Raw genomic sequence first — 25,713 nt, 5'->3', positions numbered from 1 at the left:
ATATTTAAAGTAATATATTAAATCTACCCTTATAATAAATATCTGTAAGAAAATACCCTTATTTGACGATGTAAGGCTGCAATTTCTGAATATACAGGATACAAATCTATAGTTGAATTTAGATTTTTTTTTAGTTTTGATTTGCATAAATATGAACAAAACTTTTATTTAACTTTCTAAGTTCTTTTTTTTTTTTTTTTTTTTAAGTTCCAGTTAGTGGGACACCTGGGTAGCTCAGTGGTTGCGCATCTGCCTTTGGCTCAGAGCATGATCCTACATTCCCGGGATCCTGTCCCACATCAGGCTCCCTGCATGGAGCCTGCTTCTCCCTCTGCCTGTGTTTCTGCCTCTCTCTGAGTCTCTCAAGAATAAATAAATAAAATATATTTTTAAAAAAGTTCCAGTTAACATAAAGTGTAATATTAGTTTCAGGTGTACAATATAGTGAACATAACTCTTAAATATATATGATATTTAGACCATTAATATGGTTTGTAAGATATGGTATATTTATCAAACTTGGAGTCTTTAAATATATGTTACATTGGATTTGCATTACACTTGTATTTAAATGAATCAAATTTAAGAATATTTTTTCTGCCAAAATACATAGAAAAATGGAAAGATAGGAGGGAGAGCTTAAAAAACAGTTGTCAGTCTATTTTAAGGAGTTTATGTCTATAGCAATAGATAGATTAATTTAGCTTGAAATAGTCAATACAGAAAGCTAAAACTTTATTGACTTGATTAAATGTTTCTAAAATATTGACTAAGAAGAGAAATGCATTGTTCAGATCCCTATGCAAATATGAAGTGATAGCATCTTTGACTTTGTTGAAGAAAAAATAAATATTAATTGAAAGCCAATGAAGAACAATAACAAGGAATTGAAAGGTTGATAATATATATCAACAGACTTGAATGCAAAACTCACCCAGATCTAAAATATGTTTGTGGGATCCCTGAGTGGCGCAGCGGTTTAGCGCCTGCCTTTGGCCCAGGGCGTGATCCTGAAGAACCGGGATCGAATCCCACGTTGGGCTCCCGGTGCATGGAGTTTGCTTCTCCCTCTGCCTGTGTCTCTGCCTCTCTCTCTCTCTCTCTCTGTGACTATCATAAATAAATAAAAATTAAAAAAAAAGAATTACTCATGTCAAAAAAATAAAAAATAAAATATGTTTGTTTCACTATTAATAAATTAGCATCCTATTTATAATGTCAGCCTTTCACTTTAAACAACTAGCCACAAGGTGTTGCCTGGTGCTTAGGGGTATGGTACTATAAAAAAGAATTCATGCTTTTTTGCTGCTGCTCTTAAGATGAAACAAAAGTATAATTTAAATCCTTCCCACCATTGTTACATAACAAAAATTCACCTGAGTAAATCTTAAAGATCTGATTGGCTCTATTAAAGATTCATAAACTGAGCAGCATCCCATCTAACAAATTGTAAGGAGCTCCACTGAGTTGCAGAAAAGGAAAGATTTTTACAGGCAGAGAGTGAGTGGGAGAAAAGGAAACTGTTAGCAGAGAATGCATTGTTTTAGGCAAAGTCACCCTCCTAACAGGAACAGAAAGGGTCTATCAGCCAGCACATACTTTCTAGTGCTAACCAGGAAATTCTAGGTTGGCTCATTTCTTTTTCTTTTTTCTTTTCTTTCTTTTCTTTTCTTTTCTTTTCTTTTCTTTTCTTTTCTTTTCTTTTCTTTTCTTTCTTTTCTTTCTTTTCTTTCTTCTTTCTTTTCTTTTCTCTTTCTTTCTTTTTCTTTTCTTTCTTTTCTTTTTTCTTTTCTTTCTTCTTTTCTTTCTTCTTTTCTTTTCTTTTCTTTCTTTCTTTCTTTCTTTTCTTTTCTTTTCTTTTTTTTCTTTTTTTAGAGCTTTTATATTTTGGTTTATTCTTCATTTAACTTCTAAAACACTACTATAGTTGAATATTAAAACAAAAGCAATAGCAAGTAGTGAGCTATGATTATAGTCCTTCACTCATTCACTACTGCATATAAAATGCCAGCAGTGTTATTCACTGGCCCCATTAAAAAAGAGGTCAGACACTGAACACCACCCCTAGGATGATGTTCATCATCCTCATGCTTCCTCATTGTAATGGCGCTGTCTTTCCTGATTGGGATCAAAGTCCACCAGTGCTACCTGGTCCATTTCATCAGTCTCTCCTACTTCCTTCCTCTCAGATAAGAGTTTTTCCAGCAAAGAAAGTTTATCAGGAGAGAGAAAGCCATTCTTGGGGAAGTTTAACGTAAATTAGATAATTAGGCAATGTTTCTCTTTTGGCCTACGATAAATTGGCATGCCTTCCTTTTGATATTCCCATGCTTGACAATTCGACCTGGATGAGAGGTGATGATGATGGATCGATTGTCAAGAATAGACACTGGCTTTTGAAAGCCACACAGGGCTTCAACCAGCTGTATATCCATACACATGAAAAGATCTCTTCGAGTAAAAACAGCATGGTCCTTCTGATCCGAAACAATGATAATACCTCCTGGTTCCAGTCCCGGTTCTTGGTCTCCCTCACCATGGAACGTTATCTTCTGGCCATCTTTCATGCCTTTGTCAATATGCACTTCTAGAATCTTCTCTTGAAATATCTTCCTTCCATTGCAACTTTTACATGTATCTTTAGGACTGATCCATTCCCCATGGCCGTGGCACTCCTTGCACACAGATTGAATTTGCTGAACCATTCCAGATCCAATCTGATGAATTCTTACTTGCGTTCCAGTACCTCGGCAATCGGGACAACATTCAACTGCTCCTTTCTTACCACCTCAGCCTTCACATTTATCACAAATCACATTCTTTTGCAGAGCTAGTTTTCCTGTTGCACCATTATGTAAACCTTCTAAGGTTACTGAGAGCTGATGTACAACATTTTTACCTTTCCTTTCTCTCTGTATCCTTCCTCCTCCTCCAAAACACATGTCAAAGATGTCCATGGGGGAGCCAAAACCACCAGCAGCTCCACCCTCTTTAATTGCCTGTTCTCCTCCTTTGTCATATAATAACCTTTTCTTTGCATCAGAGAGCACTTCATAAGCTTGAGAAATCTGCTTAAACTTCTCTCCTTCATTTGGATTCTTATTAGTGTGGTACTCCAAGGCCAGTTTCAAGTAAGCCTTTTTCAGTTCCTCCTGGGTGGCACTGAGTTTGACCCCCAAAACATCACAGTAAGTGGTTTCTTTCACCACTTTCTACAGCAGGTGAGAAGGCCAAGGCCTGTGTGGGGGAGTGGGAAGGAGCGCAATGCTGGGCACAGCTTGGGCAGCCACCACTCCTCCATGTTTCACTGAGTTCTCTGGAAAGTTCCCTAGAGGTCACATTTCTGAGAGAAGCTGAAGCTGCAGTTAGGTTACATATTAAGTCTTGGTAGAGTTTAGCATAAGTGACTCCATTTTGAGCCTACTATCTCCTTTTAAACATCATGAACAGTTTATCTGTTAACTCCATGAGGATAAAACAGGCTTGCTGTGAAAAAAGGATAAACGATGTTTCAAGTATACAATATTATCTGCTTGATTAGGTTTCAGTTATATGTAAATAGGGGAAAAAAACCACTTTAAAATACTGCCATGTCCCCAAGTCCCCAAATGATCAATATTTTGACAGTCATATTTCATCTAGTCCTTTGAACAAAAATTATTTATATATATATATATATATTAGAACTTTTGAAGCAAAACAAACTATGTTGGTTTAACATTTGAAAATCTGTCCATATAATTCAATACATTAACAGAACAAAGGAGAAAAGTAGTAAGATCATCTCAATGGATACAGAAATATGTGTTTGTAAAATTTAATGCCCTATTGAATCCAGGCAAAGAAAATAACCATGGAGCCCCAAACAACAAAATGAGATGGAATAATAACAGAAGATCTAGAATCAATGATTAGATAAAAGAAGAAGAACAGCTGGTAAACTAAGATAAACTAATTTCTGAAAAGACTAATAAAGAAGAAAATTGAGAGGGAAATAGCACAATGAACAAAATATAGAAGAGAAAAAAAATGTCATTATAGTATTGAAATTATTTTATTTTTATTTTTTAATTGTTTTAAAAATACTACATAATGTACCTAAAAATCCAAATTATGATAAGGTAGAAAAATATATTACAAAGTTGGTCCAAGATGAAATGTAAATCATAAATAGAAAATAAAAACATTAAAATGATTGACATGGCAATTTTTTAAACTACCCATACAAAGTCCATGTCCAGGCAGTTTAGCCAACTGTACCAAACATTTAAGGATAGATAATTGTCATGAGCACACTGTGGAGGCACACACACGAGTTGTTTTTCCACAATGTCAGCTTTATTCTATCATAAAGCAAAGTTAAATCACAATTATAAACCAGGATTCCAAACTGAACAACATTTCATCATGTGATTGAACTTGACTTCTTACACAACACAGAAAGCAGGACAGAAGACAAACCACACACCAAAGAAGATAACAGAAGTGAGCAGAAAGTTAACGAACCAATGCAAAGTCAATCTGTGGGCGCGCAGTTGAAATAAGGCCTTGGTCTGGTCCAGGTCAGGTCTTGGCACTACTGCTCCTTATGTTCAAGCAGTGAAGAATCTCGGTTCTGTTCGAAGATCAATCAGTAGAGCCTTGGCAGCAGTTGCCTTTCTTAAGTGGTCAGACAGAGAAGGGTCAAGTCTGAAGAGTCTGACAGTTTCTGCCAAAATCCTTCACTTTTTAAAGGGATTTAATCAGTTTTGGATCCCTGCAAATCTCTTCTAGTCTTGCTAGTTATCAGTTCTGGGGTGTCACCTGACATTGGTCCGAGATATCTCCTGGCTGCAGTACCTTAACTGCTTGAGTCGTTGCTTGACACAGGCTCTTTCTTGACACAGGCTCCTGCTTGACACGAGAGACTCCATTTTGCTCTCTACAATAATTCTATTCCATACTTTCTGGAAATAAAAACAGAAAGAAAAATGCTGAAAAATTGTAAGTATAATCTTGATAACAAACTGGAGAAGTGGAATCCAAAAAAAAATGAATTTACAATTAATTTCAAATATGACATAAATGTAAAAATTCTAAATAAAATAGTTGAGTTCACTTGCATATAAAAAATGACCATATATCATATAAAGTAGTGTTTGTCACAGTATAACATGAGAAAATCTCTCATTTCAATTTATCACAACATTGGTCCTAATGAATTGTGATACCTGAATATTTATAAACTCTTAACTCTGACACTCATTTAAAGCAAAAGCTCCAAAAAGTGCTTCAAAGGAAAACGGAATATCTTCATGAACCCAGGATAGGCAAGACTTATTAAGCAGGGCAGAAAAAGGGAAAAAACTATTAGCTTATTTTAAGAGTAAACTAAATAAACATCATAAGACTTTACTAAAAGAGTGAAAAGCAAGAAAAGCACAAAGAACTAAATAGAGCTATAGAGAGAGAACTATAAATCAATAAGGAACTATATAGAGAGAACTATAAATCAATAAGAAAAAAAGCAGACAATAAAACAAAGTGGTCAAGTGATCTAAAACAACAGTTTTAAAGAGAATATATATATGGCTAGAAAATGTATAATAAGGAATTCAATTATTTAGGAATGTAAATTAAAATCACAATATGAAATTACTGTTCTATTTGCAGAAGTGCTAAAATAAAAAATACACAAAACTATTAGAACTATCAAATAACCAACTTGACAAATACAAGACTAACATGAAAAAAGTTGGCATCCATTATGAGAAAAATAAATATTAGAAAATATAAGAAATTATATTCTTAATAGCAACAGTCCCATATAGAAATTACTAACAGGTGCTAGTGTGGCTCAGTGGGTTGAGCAGTTGACTCTTGGTTCTTAGAGGTCCTGTTCTCAGGGTTGTGAGATCAAGCCCCTTGTCCAGCTCTACGCTCAGCAAAGAGTCTGCTTAAGACTGTCTCTGCTCCATCCCCAGCTCTGTCTCTGCTCCATCCCCAGCTCACAAGTTCTTTCCTGCTTTCCATAAATAAATAAATAAATAAATAAATAAATAAATCTTTCAAAAAATTACATAACAAATTTAATGTGTAAGACCATTATTGAAAAGCAAAGTAAGCTCTATTAAAATACTTAACACATGGATAGAGAGATGAATCATTAGTATCAATACATTCTAATTTTAAAACTTAAAGCAAAAGTTGACCTAATGATTATAAAATACAGCTGAACATATGCAGTCAATGGGTATCTAAGGCAGTTTTATTATTTTTTTTAAAGATTTTATTTATTTATTCATGAGAGAGAGAGAGAGAGAGAGGCAGAGACACAGGCAGAGGGAGAAGCAGGCTCCATGCAGGGAGCCCAATGTGGGACTGGATCCCAGGACTCTAGGATCACACTCTGGGCTGAGGACAGGCACTAGACCGCTGAGCCACCCAGGGATCCCCAAGGCAGTTTTATTAAAAGAATAACAATACGACACATTACTAAGATGTATTAATTAAAATACTGGATTATCAACAGACCCGGAACTTGTTATAATAGTTACACACATATACTAATTATGTAATCATTCTCAGTATATGGTTTCCAGAGCAGCTATCTCTGGAGAGTTTGTTATATGTGCAAAGAGTTGAGTCTCACCCAGATCTGGTGAGTCAGAAAGTTTAATGTTGCACCTCAACAACCTACATTTAACCAGCCGTGGTGCCTTTGTAATGTGTGAACGTCACTAGGTTGAAGTAATTTCCCAGAATACTCCTTTCTTTATGTTTGTGATTAGGGAAGGCCAAAACAGATTTTTGCATGAGATTGGTAGGGTGGAATTGGAGCAGCAGCCATTCTGTAGCTCACAATTTTTGTGGCTTCCCTGTCACAGTTTAATCAGGCTCACCTTATTGGCCTGAAGCACTACCTGTACCTACAACTGCTCTCCCTCTCCCTTCCTTGGATCATCCTTCCACTTCAACTCCTAGGCAAGGTATATGTGTACTTTTAGAGCCCATCACAGTGAAAGGCAACAAAAGTTGTTAAGGTTTTCACCACTTGTGATCCCCAGTTTGTGCTTGGGGGATCCTTTGTTCTTACCTCTTTTACTTTACATATAACTTTATTTCTGATCACATGCTCTGTGGACTTCAAGCTTCCACATCAGACACAGAGAAAATAGTCTTCCAAGATGCTTAACCAGCTTCCACAATTATATAAGGTCAAGTTCCTGTGACAAATCCCTGCTTTTCTACTGAACCCTAGCTAATACACAAACACTGGTGATTGTGATGCATGCTGAGATTGAGAACTCCTAGTATAGTAATTTTACAAAGTATGAGATTATTTCATAAAATGTGTTCAAGGGAATTGGCTCATGTTTAGGGTGAAAAGCAACATCATACCACAAGCAACAAACTTTGGATAGTTTAAAGATTTAATGTGAAAAGTGAAATTACTACCAATGTGGATAATATGAGTATTTCTTCATGACAATGGACTGTTTAATTTTTTTTTTAAAGAAGAACCTAAAAGCACACATTTTAAAAGAATAAATAGTGGCTTTGAATTTATAAGACTTAAAAATTTTGTTCAGTGAAGGGCACAATAGACAAAAATTAGCAGACAGATGAAAGACTATTTTTAGTGTTTCTAGTTGCTGAAAATTATACAAAAATAAGGACATGAGAAATTCTTACAAATGCATATGATAAAGACAGAAAAATCCCATTGGCTTTTCATACATGAACCAGTCATTTATAGAGGTGAAATATGAATGTGTAATTATTTGAATTTATTCACAACCTCAGAAATAGAATTAAAATTAAAAGCAATAATGGTATATTATTTGAATTGGCATTTTATTGCTCTCATAATAAAATACCACAAACTTCATAGGTTACAGCAACAAATACCACCTCACAGTTTATATCAGCCAAAATTGGGGGTTGGCTCAACTCGCTTTTCTGCTCTGGGTTTCACAGGTCAAAATCAAGGTGTTGGCAGCCTGGGATTTTATGTGGAAGGCTGTGGTAAACATCAGCCTTCAAGTTCCTTCAGATTATTGGCTGAGATCAGTTACTTGTGATTGAGGAACCGAGGTCCCCCTTTCCTTGCTGGCTGTCAGTCAACCAGGGAGCTACTTTCAGCTTCAGGAGGCCACGCGCATTCCTTGGCTCCTCATTCTCTTCTTCTGTCTTCAAAACCAGCCACAACAGATGGAGACCTTCTGATGCTTTGAATCTCTATGATTTCACTTCTGCCTCTTTTCTCTGTACCCTACCTCTCAGTCTCAAACTTTTGCCTCCTTCTGCTGCTATGAAGAGTTCATGTGATTACATTAACTCTGTCCAGATAATCCAGGATAATTTCCCTACTTTAAAGCCAACTATTAGCAACCTTAATTTTATCTGAAAAGTCACTGAACAGCAGTACCTAGGTTACTGTTTGAATAACATGGAGAACTTGGGAAGGGACATATTTATAATTCTGCCAAACCATATCTTTTGTATCTATAATATTAGCAGGAATTAAGAAGTAAAGGCTAGCAATAATGTACTATAGCATGAGTCTTGAAAGTGTTTCTGGTGGTAATGTAAATTCTTGTATCTATATTATATTATTTTGTTTGTTTAGAAAGAGGAAGAGAAGGCAGCCTGGGTGGCTCAGTGGTTTAGCACTGCCTTCAGCCCAGAGGATGATCCTGGGGTCCTGGGATTGAGTCCCATGTTGGGATCCCTGCATGGAGCCTGCTCCTCCCTCTGTCCGTGTCTCTGCCTCTCTCTCTGTGTCTCTCATGAATAAATAAATAAAATCAGAAAGAAGAAAGAAAGAAAGAAAGAAAGAAAGAAAGAAAGAAAGAAAGAAAGAAAGAAGAAGAAAGAAGGAAGGAAGGAAGGAAGGAAGGAAGGAAGGAAGGAAGGAAGGAAGAAAGGAAGGAAGAGAAGGAGGGAGGGGCAGAGGGAGAGAGAATCTTAAGTAGACTCTATATCCAGTGCGGGGCTGATGCCAGGCTCAGTTTCACAATCCTGAGATGATGGCCTAAGCCAAAATCAAGAGTCAGAACTTTAACTGACTGAACCACCCAGGTGCTCCAATCTTGCATCTATTTTAAAAAGCATTTAAATATCTTGTGTTTTTCTTGTATGCATACATATATAGTGTGCGTGTATCTGTGCATATTGAAAGTAAATTTGGAAGACATACATTAAATATATAATGTATACAGTGAATGAAGGAGGAAAATTAAATAAATAAATAAAACATAATAAATGAAATAAAATATTAAGGACATAAAATGATTATAAAATATGACTTAAACTGAGAACTATAGTCAAAATGATCCTGTGCACATAAAGGAAACAATCACATAAAAACAAAAAAAAGAGCATTAACAAACATTTTTGTTGTAAAATTTTACCTCTATTGTTTGTCCTTCCTTTTTCTTTTTCCCCAATTCAAACATATATTTAATGTTGTGCTCAGAACATTAAACAGGTATGAAACAGATGGGAATTGGAAATATATAGCAAACTATTCTTTTCTTTTCTTAAGATTTTATGTATTTATTTGAGAAACAGAGACAGGCAGAGACACAGGCAGAGGGAGAAGCAGGCTCCATGACAGGACCCTGACATGGGACTCGATCCCGGGACTCCAGGATCACACCCTGGGCCGAAGGTGGCACTAAACCGCTGAGCCACCCGGGCTGCCCACTATTTTGTCTTTTGTCTTTCAAATGCCAAAGCATAAATGAGGGTGGGGCCAGGTATCAAAGGAGGTCCTAGTTGGGGGATCTCTGGGCGTAGACTGAATTCCTTGAAAAAATAGAAAGGAGGGGTTATTTTCTATTAACCTTCAAGGTTCTCCCCCCACCCTATAGGTTTGCAGGAGGGAAAAGGGGAAAGAAAATAGAAATCATTGGGGCAGAGAGTTCCCAAGATATTTCATAGCAGTATCAAAGGTAATAAGGGCCCAGGTACATATTGTAACCAGTCACGTGAGAATTTCAATAGCCTTACAAACTGAGATAGAAAAATCAGAGACACTAGAGTTGAAAGAGCCCTGTAAACATGGACTAAGTCCATCACAGAAACAACCTACATGGATTGTTATTAAAGAGTAGTTGGGGCGTCAAATCCCCCAAATGACTTATCATTGCATGAGATCACACAATTCACAATTCAAGGGTGTAGAGACCCTCGTAAAGGATAACAGTGGTTACATTTTCCACTGGCATGCTGAAATGAGGTTCAGAAATCAAGCAAAGGTGCCATTAATAGAAAATAAGGTTACATAATTATTCATATAGATTTTTAAATTGGTATTCATCACCACCAGAGATGTTTTAAGAACAACAGTGTGACCAAAAGTGTCAAACTCAATATTCATTGAATTTTGCAATGCGGTCATTGGTTATTTTGGTGACAGCTAAAATAGAATGCACTGTAAAGCAAGAAGGAGGTGAGAAAATGAAATTCGTGATAACTATCTCTCTAAACAATATTGTGTCCAAAGCACAGCAGAGAGATTAGACAATGGCTGCAGAATGATGGATGACTGAACTATCAGATCTCATCTACAACTAATGTACATCAATGTTAAATCCTAAATCTCTTTCAAACCTACTTATTTTTCTCACTTGCTTCCATATCAAGGAAAGCCTTATAAAAGCTACAATATTCTATCATCTAGAGTATAAGCAATATCTTCCCAACTTATTCTAAAATTTCTTTCAAAATATAAAACAAGAGAAGGTAAAGATGGGAGATTCAGACTCTGATTGCGATTTATTGCATAGGAAATAGTGCACAAAGTTCTCTTCCCAAAATATTACCCACTCTTAAATACCTAATAAAATCACTTTATATCCTATTTTACAAATATGAAGAACATATATATGCGGCTCTCAAGAACCTCCAGCTTTGCAATGAATGTGAAACAAATGCATAACGTCAGGGGGATTAGCCAGGGAAAAGAAAGGAGGGAATCTGAAGTAAATGAATTCTTTATGGGGAAGCAAGAAGACCAGAAAGTGAGTGCAGCATTCAGAAAGCAACAATATATTAGACAAAGGTAAAATAAATGCAAGAGAGTATAATAAGGATAGCTGGACATGGGGTTTCATCATAAATTTTGGAGAAACTTGCAAGAGGTGGAGAAACCTGTACTTAATTTTGTTAGAAATAATGTAGTATCAAAGATTATTACAGGGAGAAGCCATGAAAGTATTACACATGGGCAAGATCATTCTGGCATTACGCTATATGATTACCCTACTGGATGATCACTGGAAAATTATAGCAAAAGCCCAGCTATACCATAAATACATATAAATTAGGGTCAAAGGACTTAAGGGAAGAATTGGATTCAAGAAAACAAAAAATGTTGAAAATAAGTGATGACATCTGGAGGAAAAGGATACAAACAGTTAAGTAAAATAATAAGTAGAATGTGAAGTTTAAACCCTTTCTGATGACAAAAATTTATTTGACCAAGACATGTAATGAATGATGTACAAATAAAATAGTTTATATGTATCAATCACGTTTATTAATCACGTTATCCAGATTATAATCTCGTTAACCAGATAATAATCATTATTATCAATCACGTTATTAATGATGTCATTATGTCTTATATGACGTTAGGGTTTTGTTTGTTTTACCATTGGATTAGTCATGAGCTGGGGAAGATAAATTTGTCTCCATAATATGTTTTCTGCAATTCTCCTTGCATCTCATTCAATTTCTGTTTTATGATAGTTGCTGCTAGGATAATTTGTGCATGAATATTCACAACTGTTATATCTTCATTTTATGATAAACCCTTTAGCATTCTGAAGTGGCCTTCTTTGTTTTATTCAATGCTTTTCATTTGATTTCCATTTTGCCAGTATAATTTTGTTGTACAAATCTTGGTTTTGTCTTTAATTTCATACTTTTGTATACTTTCAAATTAGATTTGCTTCTTGTACACAAACTACTGTTAGATCTTGCTTTGTGATTTAATGTGAAAAGAAAATAATTTTCTGTTAATAAAGGTTAAACTATTTACATTTGAAATGACATATACTTGGTTTTAGGTCTCTTAGAATATTTATTTTGTCTCTTTACAGTATTTTAAAAGTCTAGTTTCTGTGTTTGTATATGTGTTGTGTTGATATTTGGAAGAGCATCCATTTTTGTTGTAGTAATTGCTCTTATAATTATAAGGGTCTTTAATCCTATATTTTCTTAATTCCTTCTGTAAGTCAGTGGCAAATGAACACATCTCTCTCCTCCAAGCCCTCCTCCTGTTTTATGATATATAACATTAACCAATAATGTAATCATTTGGTGATAAACTTAGTACTGCTAAATATGATTATTCTTCTACGACATTTGCTCTCATTTAATGTTATGGTTTGACACTTAACTATTACAATGCAATCAGGAAATTTATTCTACCTGTCACCATCTTTTTTCTTTATCTCACAAAATTTGTAATAATTGAAACATTACCATGCTCTTATCCTATTATAGAATTCCCTCATTTTTTAGGAATCCAAACTTTCACTTATTATTTACTGTTCGCTGCCAGTCGTTTTTTCCCTGTTTCCTTAGGAAAATTCTATTTACCTGAAGTTCATTCTTTAATAATTTCATTTTTTTATCTTCATGGTTCTTGGTGTAATCTTCTGTTATGTGATTTTAGTATATAAATATGCATTTGATATATAAATTGTTTAACAAAATAAAATCCACTTGAGTTGTATCTTTAATATTAAATTAGTTTCATTGTCAAATAATAGTTTCAAGTACATTTTTTTATTTTCTAGAGACTACTGTTTGTGGATTTTGGGTGTCCTTTGCTTTCTCTGAATTTTCTCAATGATTTTTTTTCAATTTCTACTTCATTTAATTTATTCATTTTCCTGATATCTTTAATGGCTTTGTCTCTATTTGACCTTTCCATGTTTGTTATTTGTCTTTATTTTTGTGTTTTGGGGGGTTTTCTTCTCATTCAAATTTGGATAACTCAAGTTTTACCTCTTCCTTTTTCTGTGTAACTATCTTTCATAAGTTACTGCATTGTTTTTTTATAGTTTTGCTTTATAAAGGCATGTGTGCCATATTTTTTGGTTTTTAACTCATTATAAAATATTCAGTCACCATTTGACTCTCTGGAGGCAGCATTTTTTTAAGGTTTATATTTTTCTTTTATTTATGAGAGACACACAGAGAGAGTCAGAGACATAGGTAGAGGGTGAGGGAGGCTCCCAGCTGGAAGCCTGATGCAGGACTCAATCACAGGATCCCCCATTACAACCTGAGCCAAAGGCAGATGCTCAATCACTGAGCCAACCCAAGTGCCCCTGGAGGCAGGATTTTTTAATGATGATCTGTAGTGTGAGCAAGTTGGGCTGAGTTCCCTTATTGTTTTTTCATATAGCACCTTTGTATCGGTATTACACGTGTACATCTTATTGTTAACCACTTAATAATTTGCACTTTCTCCAAGCAAGCAGATTTTTATTCGGAGTGAAGCTTAGAAAGGCTTGGGAGTGCAAAGGTTTTGGAGAAAGTAACATCTGTGAAAGAAGAGGGGAGGAAGCAGGATTGGGCAGGGGAGCATTCAAATCCCAATGCAGACTTAAATCTGCCTGCCCGTCAGGGAGCTCCAGAGCAAAGACCATCTATTAGAGGAATTCTGTGTGTGGTAGTAAATTCTGTGTGGGGGGTAAAGGGTAGTAGGTGAGATAGCTAGATCCTTATACCATCCCCTTGCTGAAGCAAGGTTGAAGCCTGTTAACATTTAACTGCAGTTGCATAGTGAGCTCTTTATTGCAGGGCCCCTGGTCAGTGTCTGCCACGTTGAACCAGAACCAGATATTTATTTGTAAGAGCTCCCTGGCATGCATGCAATGTACTCTTCCTGGTTCAGAAACCAAAATACTTTGTTTGAGTTCCAGAGACATTGGTTCTCAGTATAGTCCCTCTCCGCCCTATCCTGATTTCTAGCAAATATTGTTGCAAAACAATGATAAATTTCGCACTTCAAAATTAACCATTCCTTTTTGTTTGTTTGTTTGTTTGTTTTGCTGGTGTCTTTTAAAAATTACCACCACTACTCCTTTTGCATTTGTCTACTTCTTTACTTTATCCACTGTGGCTTCTTAAGACGTAAGCTATTTTGGGCAACCTTAATAGGTATTGCAGTCTGACAATTATGTTTATCTTTCAGAAGTGATTTAAAAAAAGGAATTTGACTTTTTTTTTCTTCCTGCTGTATTTCTTTATGGTATACAAGAGGAGAAGAGACCACAACAAAACATAAAAAGAAATGCCAACTTATGTGTCTATATTTTAAAATATATTTTTGAATATTGTTTTGGAGTATTTTCTATTATTTTTCATTATAGTCCTGCCTTTAAATAAAAACAAGGCATGGGGATTTTGGAAGCAAATATAGATGACTTGTTACCAACAGTTAAATGTAGAAGAGAAAGGAGTTAGAATGAGGTTGCTGAAGAAGGAAACCATGAGAAAGGATCTTTTTGATCTTGAGAAAAGTTTATCATCAAACAGGGTAAATCCAACAGTAGCGCAGATCAAATCTCACATATATCAATATGTCATCAGACCCTAGGGGTAGGACAATGTAACTAATCAGATATTTAACACAAGTGGCTAATTATTTGGTGAATGGTAGTTACTTAAACAAATTTGTTATTGTTAAGACACTTGACTAAGATTTTCTGAGCAGAAAACAGGCATTTATGGTTAGAAGTGCTTAGGTACTTGAATTATATTTATAAGTAAACCATTCTTATTAGAGTATTGTGTCTCTTTGAATGGGTAGCTGCAACTGTGATGCACACCATTGAAATAAAGTACAAATGAAAGTTTGATCAAGTAGTGCATTACTCAAAGATGTGCTACCCAAAAAAGTGGTGTTTAAAGCTTTATAAGCCACTTTTAGCAATATATTTTTACATTTATAAAAAATTAAATTATTACTTCTTTGTGTTCTCAAATACCAGGTAGAAAAAAAAAATAAATCCAACTTACTTTAAATTGAATCTGAGTATTGTTCAAGTAAATTTGAACACTCACACTTTTTGTGCCCTATTCAACTTAATCATTACTAACAATTATTCATGATTTGGGGAATTTTTTCAGTTTAACCTTGAGACACTTTTTATTCCACTTTTTAAGAAGTAAGTGTTTTACTGTTTTCTGTCTAGAATAATGGCTTAGTTCTTCCTAAAATACATAGGTATTTTATTGAGCAGTCATTATTCTGCAACACCAGAGTTAATTTATAATTTTCTTTTTAAAAATATCATAATTTTAAAATATAATTTTAGTAAAGTTTGCTATATCTATGCAACTACCAGTGTTTCCCTTTCCTAGTATAATTTTTCATTTTTTTCAGTACTGATTTGTTGTTATTTGTTAAAGTGTCAATTCTATTTTTTCATATTAATGCATTGCCTTGATGAGAGTAAGATACATTTCTTTTGAGTTGAAGACTGAGAACTACATAGAAAAATTGTATATATACATATACACACATATCATATATGTTATATGATATATATGCTATATGATATAATATGTGTATATCTGTGTGTATATGTATAAAAATACATAACAAAAATAAATGCTGTGATAGTTGTTTTTTGTGACTGTGGCCCGAGCCATTAAGTTGTGTCTTAGGCTGCTTTAAGGCAACACTGTAGGGTACAGAATAAAGGGTGAGAGTTTAATCCATTGTAATCTCATAATTATAAGAGAGAAGAAAATTGAGATACTAAGTTGAATTAAGGAGTTGTTGATTTTTCTCTTTACTTACTTTCAATCACATTTTCTCTGTATAGTTTTATTCTTATCTTCGTTCGATGGCTTATTAAAAAAAGTCTAAACATACATTTCTAACTGGCACAGGTTAGGAAGCCTCCTTTTATTCTGACACTTAACAGATTCGCTGAGGATTCCTACCTAATTAGTTTTTTGTCACCATCTCCAATGGCCTTCTTCAAAGATGTGACATCTTTCATCGGGGTGTTATTTTTGCCTCTTCACTTAATGTGTGGAAGCTCATGTGGTATAGAACTGTAGTTACTTTAAGTGCTTCCTAGTTTATGAATCATACATATGATCTTCACTATTACTCCCTATCCATCAAGCAATGAAGTAAAGAAAGTGGGTGTGTCTTCCAATGACATTATTGAAATTTATATGGCTAAGTAGTTCTCTAGTTAATAAGATGGGCACCACAGAGCTGCCAGATGAAATAAAATTGAAATAATACAGTGTACCTATCCTATTTCCAGTTGCTGGCTGGGCCTGGCAATGGAATTAAATCGTATTAAAGGAATCTGTATCCTACAAGCTGAGACCAGAACTCAGGCAGTCTGACCTTGGTACTACTTACCAGTTGACCTATTGATTTATTTTTTACCTTGACCCAGGTGAACGACAAGAATGACCATGGAGAAACAGAATCAAAAAAAAACAAAACAATATAGTGTTGAGTGACAAAGAGACAAAGGCTTTTTAAAATAAATATTTGTTTAAATTCATTGACTTTAAATTTACACATTCACAACAATGAAAATATTTCTATGCCATTATAACTGTTATCATCTTACATTGTACTGGCGAGAAGGGAGAGCTGTATTTTTCTTTTTTTACAGGAGAACATACAAAACATTCTAAGTTTCCTTCTGCTCTTATTTTCCCCTTTACAATGGGAAAAACTATGTCATTTTTTTTTTAGGATTTTATTTATTTATTCATGAGAGACAGAGAGAGAGAGAGAGAGAGAGGCAGAGACACAGGCAGAGGGAGAAGCAGTCTCAATGCAGGGAGCCTGATGTGGGACTCGATCCTGGAACTCCAGAATCACCCCCCTGGCCGAAGGCAGGCGCTAAACCGCTGAGCCACCCAGGGATCCCAAACTATGTCATTCTTTAGGAAAATGTCAAATAAAAAAGAAGACACAACATTGGTTTTTGAAGCCTTAGCACCAGTATCTTTAGTCATTCATTCTCTAAAAATATTTCAATGTCATAATAAGTCTTGAACCATGTCAATCTAACAGAACTTTCATGTAGCAAGTTATAAATATTTTAATTATTTGAGAAGTAACACCCATGTCTTTTTTAATCTTACTGACAAGATCCACCTAGGCATTTTAAATAATATAAAACAGTATTATTTGTGCATTCAGAGCTAAAAAGCATAGAACAGGAGCCAGAGAAGTCTAGTAGTTTAAATTACCTTAGACCCCCTAAATATTTTCTCCCCTATTCACTTCCACATGATGACCTTGTTCCTGGTTTTATCTAGAAAATAGAAGCAACTGGAAAAGAAGTTCTACTTGTTCTTCCAAATACATCTACCAGTCTCTATTTATTCCCATATATGCTACATTCTGGCTTCATAAATTTTCTTTCAATTTTATGACTGACTCTTCTAATTTTGTGCTGTGACTCATTCACTCTTTTTCTTCTAGGTTATCATTTTCAGTATCATCAAAATCTTCCTCTCTTTTTCATCTGCATAAACATATAATGTCTCACACTTTTAAGAGCAACTTCAGTATAATAATTCCCTTCATTTAGCAAACAATTTCATTGCCTTATTTTGCAGCACAACTCCCAAAGCAGATGCCTTCACTTCCTCTCCCACCCCTTTCTTTTAAAGCTGTTTATCATGACCATTGTGCTAAAAACACCCTAAGTTACCAGTGGTGTCCTTATTATTTAACTCAATGGAGAATTTTCAGTCCTTGGTATATTAGACCACCATTATTTCACACACTTGATTACACATTTCATTTAGTTCAAAACATTTTAAAATTCCTTTAGATTTCTCCTTTGACTCATGTGTTATTTAGAAGAATTTCTTTAATCTCCAAGTACTGGGAAGTTTTCCAGTTATCTTTCTTTTACTGATTTTTAGTTTAATTCTGTTGCGAAATGAGACCAAACATTGTGTGATTTCTTTCCACTTAAATTTGTTAATGTGTGTTTTGTGGCCCATAATGTGGTCCATTTTAGTGACTGTTCCACGTGAGCTTGAGAAGGACGTGCATTCTGCTGTTGTGGATTGAAGTAGTTTATAGGTGTCCATTATATACAGATGATTGATGGTGGTGTTGAGTTCAACTGTATACATAGTGCTCTTCTGCCCATTGCATTTATTCATTTCTGCTAGAAAGGTGTTGAGGTCTTCAACTAGGTAGTGGATTTCCCCTTCTGGTTCTTTCAGTTTGTGCAACACAGATTTTGACATTCTGTGTTTAGGCACATATACGTCAAGGATTGTTACATCTTCCTGGAGTAGTGACCCATTCATCGTTACCTAATGCATGCTCTCTTTACCCTTGATAACTTGAATTCTGAAATGAGCTCTATCAGAACTTAACATAGCAACTCTTGCCGTCTTTTGATTAGTGTTAAGAATGGATTATCTGTTTCTGTCCAGTTATTTTTAAAATATGTTTTCTTTGTTTAAAGTGAGTTTCTTTTAGACAATATCCTGTTGGGTCTGTTCTTTCATGCACTTTGACAGTCTCTCTCTTTTAATTAATATATTTAGACCATTGATGTTTAAAGTGATATTGACATAGTTGGATCAATACTTGCCATATTGGTTACTGTTTTTCATTCATTGTTCTTAGATACTATTCTATTTTTCGGTCTTTTTTTGCCCTTTTTTGGAGGGGTTTCAGAATTAAGCATTTTATATGATCTCATTTTCCTTTATTAGCGTATCAATTATAGTTATACTTTTTACTTTTCTTAGTGGTTTTCTCTAGAATTTGCAATGTACACAACAAATAGAAGTCTGCTTTCAAATAATCTATACTGCTTCATAGGTAGTGTACATTTCTTACAATAAAAAATATTGCTAATTCCTCCCTCCTGTTTCTTGTATCATTACTGTCATTCATTTCACTTATCTATAAGCATATGTAAGCGTGTGTGTGTGTGTGTGGTGTATAAAATAGAATATATTGTTGCTATTATTTTGAATAAACTTCTTTTGAATCAATTAATAATAAGAAAAATAAAATGTAAAATTTTACCTCACTTAATTTCTTCTCCAATGTGCTTTCCATTCTTTATGTCAATCTGGCTTTCTACACCTATATCGTTTTACTTCTCTTTGAAAGACTTCTTTTAACATTTCTTGTAAGGCAGGTCTACTGGCAACAGATTTCCTTAATTTTTTTTGAGGAAATCTTTATTTTTTTCCTCTACTTTTGAGGCATAGTTTCACAGGGTGCAGAATTCTAGGTTGGTGTTTTGTTTTCTTTCTCTTAACACTTTACGTGTTTCATTACCTTCTCTTCTTCCTTTCATTGTTTCTGAGAAGTAGAACATATATCTTTCTTAGTCCTTTAAGTGAATATTGTTTTCCTTTTATTTCTTTCAAGATTTTTTCTTTATCTTTGAGTTTTGGCAGTTTCACTATATGTCTGGGCGTAGTTTTTTGGCATTTATCCTGCTTGATTTCCTCTGAGCTTCCTGGATCTCTGGTTGGGTGTCTGACAAGATCCCCTCTGACATTAACTTGCAGAAATTCTCATTCATGACTACTTCAAATATTTCTTTTGTTCCTTTCTCTTTCTTACCCTTCTGAAATTCCCATTATGTGTATATTACAACTTTTGTAGTTCTTCCTCAATTTTTGGATATTCTGTTCTTTATTTTTTAGTCTCTTTCTCTTTTAGTTTTGTTAGTGTCTATTGGCATATCCTTAAACTCAGAAAGTCTTCCCTTAGTTATATCCAGTCTACTAATGAATCCATCAAAGACTTTCATTTTATTACAGTGTTTTTTGATCTCTAGAATTTTTTTCTTTAGAATTTCCATCTTTCTGCTTACCTTACACATCTATTCTGTATATTGTCCCATTTTTTGATTAGAACCCTTAGCAAGCTAGTCACAGTTTTTAAAATTTCCCTGTCTGGTAATTCCAACATTCTTGCCATATCTGAGTCTGATTCTAATGTTTGCTCAATTATTTCAAACTGTAGGTGTTTTTATTTTTTGTTTTTATATTTGTTTTGTTATGCCTTCTAATATGCTTTGTTATTTTTATTCAAGAGCTAGATATAGTCTACTGGGCAAGTGAAGGACCATAAGTAGGCCCCATTGCTAAATTGTTGGTAAGGTGTTGGGAGAGAGGAAGTATTATATAGTTCTTTAATTAGGTTTTAATCTTTTAGTGATCCTGGGCTCCTAGTTTGTTAACTTCACAAGTGAATATCAATTCCTCCCCATTTAAGGCAGGACAGGATGTCTGGGCGTGGACGGGGGTAGGTAGGTGGACAGTGTGTCTCTTCCTTTACATAGAAAGAGGGAGCTAGAGTTGAGTATCTTCCTTCCCCTCCCCATGTCACTATGGCTCTGATAAAATCTCATAAGGTTAGTCTCTGATAAAATAGTTTCTCTTGAGGGCCTTATAAAGAACCTTGAGGCCTTATAAAGAACAAAATACGCAGGATCATTTTGACTATAGTTCTCAGTTTAAATCATACTTTTATAATCATTTCATGTCCTTTCTATTTTGTTTTATTTCATTTATTTTATTTTATTTATTTATTTCAGAATGTTTTCTTTTCCTCTCTTCCTCCTAGAAGCCTAAAGAGATGGAATTTTTCTCTGACCTTCAGTGTGGGAACCTGACTGAGCTTCTGGGAGTAAAACTCAAAAAAAAAAAAAAAAAAAAAAAAGTGAGAATCTCCTATAATTAAGACCCTCTAGAGTTTTAAAATCTAACTGTCCACAAAATCTCAGACTTGTCCACACTGAGTCTCCAGCAATTCATCAGTTAAAGCTCAGGTTTTCCTACCTCAGAACTAGTTTCCTTGGAGGTTTCTGCTTCAGTAAGTTGTGTTTCTCTGACTCTACCTGTCTGTCTCTCCAGTTTGAGGGACAGTGGTTTGCCCTATGATCTGATCTCACTTCTCTGACAAATTAAGAGGTCTTTTTGATTTTTCAGTTTCTTCAGGTTTTTTTGTTTGTTAGTTTGTTTGTTTTATTTTGTTTTACTTATTGTTAGGATGGAGTGACAATTTCCAACCTCTTTATACGCCATACTGGAAACTGGAAGTTCTACCTTAATTTTTTTAAAGTGTACTTTGACCTTTGAAGTAATGCTTCTTTGAGTAATATGAATAGATCTGTCTGCATTTCAATGCCAAGTAGCATACAAAATACATGACTTGAATATTTAAAACAATCTTGTATTTGGGAACTATATATTAAAGGATTCTGCTTAAAATAACTATGTTTACATCTTCTTTTAAAAGACTACTTCTCAGGCACCTGGGTGGCTCAGTGGTTGAACCTCTGCTTTCGGCTTAGGTTGTGATCCTGAGGTCTTAGGATGGAGTCCCACATCGGGCTCCCCATAGGGAGACTGCTTCTCCCTCTGCCTATGTCTCTGTTGTGTATGTGAAAAGTAACTTAAAATATGTGTCATCTGGATGGTTGTGGCAAGTAAAATTTATCTAGTATGTTTTTTTTTTTTTTTTTGCCAAAATTGTCAGCTAATTCAAGTATATGGCTATTATAAATCAACAACAGTTAGATATAATAATAATGCTCTTTCTCATACTTACCAATTCAGGGTGCCTTAGCTTTCTAAAATCTAGTGACTGCCACCAAATTTTAAGAGTTTGAAGCAAATCTAATGTCATTCTTTCCATTCTTAATATTGATTTGTTTCAGTCTATGCTAGGCATTTTCATTGTCAATAATATGTGATGACTTTTCTATGATTCCATGAGAGAGACAAAATCTTCTAATTGCTTCTTGATTAAAAAAAACAAAACAAGGGGGATCCCTGGGTGGCTCAGCGGTTTGGCACCACCTTGAGCCCAGGGTGTGATCCTGGAGTCCCAGGATCAAGTCCCATGTTGGGCTCCCTGCATGGAGCCTGCTCTCCCTCTGCCTGTGTCTCTGTCTCTCTTTCTCTCTGTGTGTCTCTCATGAATAAATAAATTAAATCTTTAAAAACAAACAACAAACAAACAAACAAACAAAAAAGAACAGATTTTGGCACCACATAAATTGTCCAGAATTTACATAAAGGCCAGAAGCAATTGTTTTGTTGGATTTGGGGAAGTTGTAAGGTCAATATTTAATCCACTTTTCTTATTCTTTGTATGCCAATACCATACCATTAGAAATAGCTCTCAAGTGCAATGTTGGTGCAGCTTACCACTACCAATAATTCAGAATTGTAATGTTTTGACTTCTTGCCATGCTGGTCTTCAAATGTGAGTGGAACATAAATGATAGTTTGACTTTCCATAAATAATCTGAAATTGTTCATGGAATTATGAATAGTCAGATGCATGAAGAAATTTAGGAAAATATTTTTAAAAACATATTTCCCATAACCAACTATTTCTAGTTTTCTAATAGGAATATCATCCTCCCAACATACAGAAAAAAAAACCTCTTATGCTGTTTATTGGGTTGATTAGAATCATGGAAAGAATGGCAATTCAAAGGGGTGTATCATGAGAGAAAACATATCTGTATATGTTGGTTTGTTTCATTGCTATAGGAGCTCATAGATATTTTCTACAGAGAGCAAAGAGTTGAGGATGGAACCAAGCTCAAGTTGAATACTAACCCCAAGAAACAGTTTCCTCACATTGTAAACCTCATGATATTGAAAGCTACACTTAAAAAAAAAATCCATATACAGATTCACTGTGTGTGTTTTCCATTGTTACTTTCTGGAAAGGATTGATGAATAAAATTACTGGTGAGACTGATTGTATAATTTTCTTATCAGTCATTTACCCAGCTTGGAAGGGATAATGTATTGTTTCACATTATTATATTTTAGTTATAAAAATATATTACATAATCTGGGCTAAATACATGACTTCAAAATATATTAAGACTGTCATTCACCAAGAAAATTGTTCAATACTGTACAGCAAAACAGATGTACACTAAACTTTGGGAGGTACTGATTTGTGCTTAGAGGACTAATTTAAAACTGTCAGGTCTTGGCATTGGCAGTTTTCCTTTGAAAATATTTAGTATTTTTGAAACAAAGATCTTTGAAGACAGCGTCAATTCTGTCAAAAGTATATAAAATCCCTAGATATTAGGTGAATATTTATACACAACACATATGTATGCAGATTTCCTTTTCCAGTGATACTCATTACATGCTTGTTAAATAGGTGTTCATTATATGATCAGCCAAGGAGAGAATTAATGTTTGGATTGACTCATTTTCCCAATTCCCAGGTTGTTGGGAAGAATTTAACATATGTTTCCTCTCTGAACAAAAGCATAACTGAGGGAGGGAGAATAAGACCCCAATAGGGACTTAGATAAGCAGAACTTCAGCTATTATAGTATTGGTGAGGGTGCTTCTAATTGCAATAAAAAGAAACCCTACCCAAAGTGGCAGAAAAAATAAATGTATTAACTAAGAGAGGTGAAGCAACCAATCTTAGAAGCTTGTTGCTTCAGCAGTGGCTCCATCATATCATCAAGAAGCCATGCACTTTACCTGACTCTTCTTGGCCTTCCTAGATGAGAAGATTGGTTTCCGTGTACAGTGAACAGAATCAATACTGCATGCTTCCTTTATCAAAATTAATAGAGAAAAAATAGGGACTTCCTAATGTCCCTTTGAATAGCAAAATGATAACTTTTCCTGAAGCTATATAATAACTGTTTCTTCATATCTTATTGGTCATCTGTATCTTGTGGACATCCTTTAACCGATACCTGGCTAATTGCATGAAACTACCTTTAGAGACTCCATAAACTGAGACTGGTTGTTCAGATTGCATTGGTACTATTCCAATAGGTGAGAAATTGAATGAATAAGAGGAAACCAATGCTGTTGTTACCTGCAAGTTCATTCCTCCATCATTACTATTTGCAGAAGTTTTCTGTCCTGATTAGAATATCATTGCAGCCAGACTACAAGGGGAATCCTCTTACATTGTTTTTATTGGGTAGAGTGTAATTGTGTAAAGAATGACAGTCTGAAGGGATGCATCAGAACTGCTTTCTCAGGTCACCCCATCAGCCATGTAGTATACGTGGTTTCCCATATGTATCTTTGAGTTAGAAATATTGCAGCTACACTAGTTTGAAAATTGTCACTTCTGTTACAGTTTTGTAGTTCTGCAAGCCACTGTTTCAAAAGACCTCAATTCTGGTTGTCTGGCTCTTATGCCATATTCCCTACCTCCCTCAGTCTGTATTATTAAAAAAAAAAAAAAAAGTCCTACTACTTCCTTTCTTGAAGTTCTTTGAAGCCCTCCATTTGCTTTCAAGCAAGATTGAAGACCCCCTGTTGTATGGCATATAGCTGTTTCATGTCAAGCTGACACTGGTTACATGAATCTTATTACATGATATGAAAAAAGAAAGATAACACTGATATTGTCAATGCTGTTCTTCAATACAATGAGGTGAGATGGAGCTTCAAAATATAAATTCAATTAGGTTTGAGTAATAAATATGCATCAGCAGAATCTATACCTATGTGTTTACAGACATTGATGAAGAAAATTTTACTTTCAGGTGATCAAACAAGTATATCATGATGACTTCCTCAATAGTCTTGAGAGAAATAACTGAAGAATTAGCTTATGAACTATGAAAACTTAGAAGCATAGATTTGTCTACATAAGCAAATATAAGTCCAAAATAGGAAAAGACAGTTATTTGGAATCTTTAGTTGAAAGATTTTGTTTCAATCTTTTGTTGAAATATTCCAAGGGATAAAACACTTGAAGTTCTTAATTTCAACATATCCTCCCATGAAACTGTATCATCTAATAACTCAATTCATTATATAGGTATTATACAGGTTTACTACATGTTACTCTGTTGGACTACCTAAAACAATGGGCTATGTATTTTATGGTTCATTGGAGAGATTTTTAAAAGGAAGTCTGGACTACATTCTATTTTCTCTTTATCTGTTACCTATAAGAACAAATTACCCATGAAAGAAGCAAACTCAATATTCAAAGCCTTTTCAGAATCAGTCTTTCCTTGCCTCTTCTTTATCATATACTGGGTCCCTCTGCCTTGTTTTGCATATTTTTTAAAAGACTGAAACTCTCAATGTAAATTACTCTATATGTAATTTCTCCTTGAAAAGATTGTGGGTCTTCTGGGACTAAGGCTAGCCTAGGTAAACATATTTGGAATCCATTTCTCTCCAATTCTTACTGAAAGCACAGTGCATCTGTTAAAAAAGAATAAACCCATAACTATGTGGAGAACCTAGGAAAGAGAACAGCAAAGAAATAATGCTAATAAAATTTGTTACAGTAGTGATAAATTAGTATTTTTCATTGGAAAAAAGCTCTAAGCTCAGAATAAAGAATGTGAATATAAATCAGTATAGCAGTCGCTTTCTAAAAATTTATTATTCAACACTATTGCTTTTTTAATGTGTCCCTTCTGAAAAAATATGTATGTGTAATATAAAGGTGTTTTTAAAAAATGATATTAAAATTAAATAATCTGATACTTTTTCTAAACGCTAATTAATCATTTACTGTTAAACCCAGGATTATGAGCCTTATTTTGTAGATCATAGGATTTTGGAGAACAGTTAGGAATAGTTAACTCAAGGACTATGATTTGGTGTTTAGTTTATTTCTCTGTTCCCTATCTGCAGCTGATGTTGCCAATTAGTATGATTTCATCATTCTTACATAACTTCAATCCT

The 25,713-nt window shown here is 34.5% G+C and overlaps 1 pseudogene; it reads right to left on the bottom strand.

Annotated features, from left to right (window-relative positions):
* Window positions 1–1,979: 1,979 nt before the first annotated feature.
* On the bottom strand, window positions 1,980–18,324 carry LOC112641622 (dnaJ homolog subfamily A member 1-like; annotated as a pseudogene).
* Window positions 18,325–25,713: the final 7,389 nt, after the last annotated feature.

This window comes from Canis lupus, chromosome 33, assembly GCF_003254725.2.
Source record: "Canis lupus dingo isolate Sandy chromosome 33, ASM325472v2, whole genome shotgun sequence".
Taxonomy (NCBI): domain Eukaryota; kingdom Metazoa; phylum Chordata; class Mammalia; order Carnivora; family Canidae; genus Canis; species Canis lupus.
Note: the sequence above shows the minus strand (reverse complement) of the source record. Positions and strands in the feature narration are given on the sequence as shown.